Below are 4,828 nucleotides of genomic sequence, written 5' to 3' on the forward strand. Positions count from 1 at the left end.
CTGCTTCCATAGTTCGAACCCAAGTCTGAAATTAGCGTCCATAAAAATCATGATTTTTCTAAAGATACACCTTCATTGAGATTTTGTGAGTAAATTCGATATGGACTACATATTTCATCACAATTCCAAAATTTCAGCCCGTTTGGTGCCATAGAGCCTGAAAAAACTGCTTCCAAAGTTCGAACCCAAGTCTGAAATTAGCGTCCAGAAAAATCATGATTTTTCTAAAAATACAACGTTATGGAGATTTTGTGACTGAATTCGATATGGACTACATATTTCATCACAATTCCAAAATTTCAGCCCTTTTGGTGCCATAGAGCCTGAAAAAACTGCTTCCATATTTCGAACCCAAGTCTGGAATTAGCGTCCGTAAAAATCATGATTTTTCTAAAAATACAATTTTCTGGAGATTTTGTGACTGAATTCGATATGAACTACATATTTCATAACAATTCCTAAATTTCAGCGCGTTTGGTGCTATAGAGCCTGAAAAAACTGTTTCCAAAGTTAGAACCCAAGTTTGAAATTAGAGTCCATAAAAATCATGATTTTTCTAAAGATACACCTTTATGGAGATTTTGTGAATAAATTCGATATGGACTACATATTTCATCACAATTCCAAAATTTCAGCCCGTTTGGTGCCATAGAGCCTGAAAAAACTGCATCCAAATTCCGAACCCAAGTCTGTAATTAGCCTCCATAAAAATCTTTTTTTCTCTAAAAATACAACTTAATGGAGATAATTTGACTGAATTCGTTATGGACAACGACTCTCATCACTATTCCATAATTTCAGCCCGTTTTATCCCATAGAGCCTGAAAATACTGCTTCCATAGTTCGAACCTAAGTCTGAAATTAGCGTCCATAAAAATCATGATTTTTCTAAAAATACATCTTTATGGAGATTTTGTCACTGCATTCGATATGGACTGCAAATTTCATCACAATTCCAAAATTTCAGCCCATTTTATCCCATAGAGCCTGAAAAAACTGTTTCCAAAGTATGAACCCAAGTCTGAAATTAGCGTCCATAAAAATCTTATTTTTTCTAAAAATACAACTTTATGGAGATTATTTGACTGAATTTGATTTGGACAACGACTCTCATCACTATTCCATAATTTCAGCCCGTTAAATCCCATAGAGCCTGAAAAAACTGTTTCCATAGTTCGAACCCAAGTTTGACATTAGCGTCCATCAAAATCATGATTTTTCTAAAGATACACCTTTATTGAGATTTTGTGAGTAAATTCGATTTGGACTACATATTTTATCACAATTCCAAAATTTCAGCCCGTTTGGTGCCATAGAGCCTGAAAAAACTGCTTCCAAAGTTTGAATCCAAGTCTGAAATAAGCGTCCATAAAAATCTTTTTTTTCTCTCAAAATACAACTTTATGGAGATTATTTGACTGAATTCGATTTGGACAACAACTCTCATCACTATTCCATAATTTCAGCCCGTTTTATCCCATAGAGCCTGAAAAAACTGCTTCCATAGTTCGAACCCAAGTCTGAAATTAGCGCCCGTAAAAATCATGATTTTTCTTAAAATAAAATTTTATGGAGATTTTGTGACTGAATTCGATTTGGGCAATGAATCTCATCACAATTCCATAATTTCAGCCCGTTTTATCCCATAGAGCCTGAAAAAACTGCTTCCATAGTTCGAACCCAAGTCTGAAATTAGCGTCCATAAAAATCATGATTTTTCTAAAGATACACCTTTATGGAGATTTTGTGAATAAATTCGATATGGACTACATATTTCATCACAATTCCAAAATTTCAGCCCGTTTGGTGCCATAGAGCCTGAAAAAACTGCATCCAAATTCCGAACCCAAGTCTGTAATTAGCGTCCATAAAAATCTTTTTTTCTCTAAAAATACAACTTAATGGAGATAATTTGACTGAATTCGGTTTGGACAACGACTCTCATCACAATTCCATAATTTCAGCCCGTTTAATCCCATAGAGCCTGAAAAAACTGCTTCCATAGTTCGAACCTAAGTCTGAAATTAGCGTCCATAAAAATCATGATTTTTCTAAAAATACATCTTTATGGAGATTTTGTCACTGCATTCGATATGGACTGCAAATTTCATCAAAATCCCAAAATTTCAGCCCATTTTATCCCATAGAGCCTGAAAAAACTGTTTCCAAAGTATGAACCCAAGTCTGAAATTAGCGTCCATAAAAATCTTATTTTTTCTAAAAATACAACTTTATGGAGATAATTTGACTGAATTCGATTTGGACAACGACTCTCATCACAATTCCATAATTTCAGCCCGTTAAATCCCATAGAGCCTGAAAAAACTGCTTCCAAAGTTTGAATCCAAGTCTGAAATAAACGTCCATAAAAATCTTTTTTCTCTCATAATACAACTTTATGGAGATTATTTGACTGAATTCGATTTGGACAACGACTCTCATCACTATTCCATAATTTCAGCCCGTTTTATCCCATAGAGCCTGAAAAAACTGCTTCCATAGTTCGAACCCAAGTCTGAAATTAGCGTCCATAAAAATCATGATTTTTCTAAAGATACACCTTTATGGAGATTTTTTGAATAAATTCGATATGGACTACATATTTCATCACAACTCCAAAATTTCAGCCCGTTTGGTGCCATAGAGCCTGAAAAAACTGCATCCAAATTCCGAACCCAAGTCTGTAATTAGCGTCCATAAAAATCTTTTTTTCTCTAAAAATACAACTAAAAGGAGATAATTTGACTGAATTCGTTTTGGACAACGACTCTCATCACAATTCCATAATTTCAGCCCGTTTAATCCCATAGAGCCTGAAAAAACTGCTTCCATAGTTCGAACCTAAGTCTGAAATTAGCGTCCATAAAAATCATGATTTTTCTTAAAATATATCTTTATGGAGATTTTGTCACTGCATTCATATGGACTGCAAATTTCATCAAAATCCCAAAATTTCAGCCCATTTTATCCCATAGAGCCTGAAAAAACTGTTTCCAAAGTATGAACCCAAGTCTGAAATTAGCGTCCATAAAAATCTTATTTTTTCTAAAAATACAACTTTATGGAGATTATTTGACTGAATTCGATTTGGACAACGACTCTCATCACTATTCCATAATTTCAGTCCGTTTAATCCCATAGAGCCTGAAAAAACTGCTTCCATAGTTCGAACCCAAGTCTGAAATTAGCGTCCGTAAAAATCATGATTTTTCTAAAAATAACACTTTGTGGAGATTTTGTGACTGAATTCGATATGGACTACATTTTTTATCACAATTCCAAAATTTCAGCCCGTTTGGTGCCATAGAGCCTGAAAAAACTGCTAAAAAATTTCGAACACAAATTTGAAATTAACGTCCATTAAAATCTATTTTTTTCTAAAAATAAAACTTTATGGAGATTATTTGACTGAATTCGATTTGGACAACGACTCTCATCACTATTCCATAATTTAAGCCCGTTTAATCCCATAGAGCCTGAATAAACTGCTTCCATAGTTCGAACCCAAGTTTGAAATTAGCGTCCATAAAAATCATGATTTTTCTTAAGATACACCTTTATTGAGATTTTGTGAGTAAATTCGAAATGGACTACATATTTCATCACAATTCCAAAATTTCAGCCCGTTTGGTGCCATAGAGCCTGAAATAACTAGTTCCAAAGGTTGAATCCAAGTCTGAAATAAGCGTCCATAAAAATCTTTTTTTCTCTCAAAATACAACTTTATGGAGATTATTTGACTGAATTCGATTTGGACAACGACTCTCATCACTATTCCATAATTTCAGCCCGTTTTATCCCATAGAGCCTGAAAAAACTGCTTCCATAGTTTGAACCCAAGTCTGAAATTAGCGTCCATAAAAATCTTTATTTTTCTAAGAATACAACTTTATGGAGATTATTTGACTGATTTCGATTTGGAAAACGACTCTCATCACTATTCCAAAATTTCAGCCCGTTTGGTGCCATAGAGCCTGAAAAAACTGCTTCCAAATTTCGAACACAAATCTGAAATTAACGTCCATTAAAATCTATTTTTTTCTAAAAATAAAACTTTATGGAGATTATTTGACTGAATTCGATTTGGAAAACGACTCTCATCACTATTCCATAATTTCAGCCCGTTTTATCCCATAGAGCCTGAAAAAACTGCTTCCATAGTTTGAACCCAAGTCCGAAATTAGCGTCCATAAAAATCTTTATTTTTCTAAGAATACAACTTTATGGAGATTATTTGACTGATTTCGATTTGGAAAACGACTCTCATCACTATTCCAAAATTTCAGCCCGTTTGGTGCCATAGAGCCTGAAAAAACTGCTTCCAAATTTCGAACACAAATCTGAAATTAACGTCCATTAAAATCTATTTTTTTCTAAAAATAAAACTATATGGAGATTATTTGACTGAATTCGATTTGGAAAACGACTCTCATCACTATTCCATAATTTCAGCCCGTTTAATCCCATAGAGCCTGAAAAAACTGCTTCCGTAGTTCGAACCCAAGTTTGAAATTAGCGTCCATAAAAATCATGATTTTTCTAAAGATACACCTTTATGGAGATTAAGTGAGTAAATTCGATATGGACTACATTTCATCACAATTCCAAAATTTCAGCCCGTTTGGTGCCATAGAGCCTGAAAAAACTGCTTCCAAATATCGAACCCAAGTCTGAAATTAACGTCCATTAAAATCTTATTTTTTCTAAAAATACAACTTTATGGAGATTATTTGACTGAATTCGATTTGGACAACGACTCTCATCACTATTCCATAATTTCAGCCCGTTAAATCCCATAGAGCCTGAAAAAACTGCTTCCATAGTTCGA

Source organism: Hesperophylax consimilis, chromosome 3 (genome assembly GCF_061612785.1).
Source record: "Hesperophylax consimilis isolate HC1 chromosome 3, BYU_Hcon_1.0, whole genome shotgun sequence".
In the NCBI taxonomy this organism is placed as follows: Eukaryota; Metazoa; Arthropoda; class Insecta; order Trichoptera; family Limnephilidae; genus Hesperophylax; species Hesperophylax consimilis.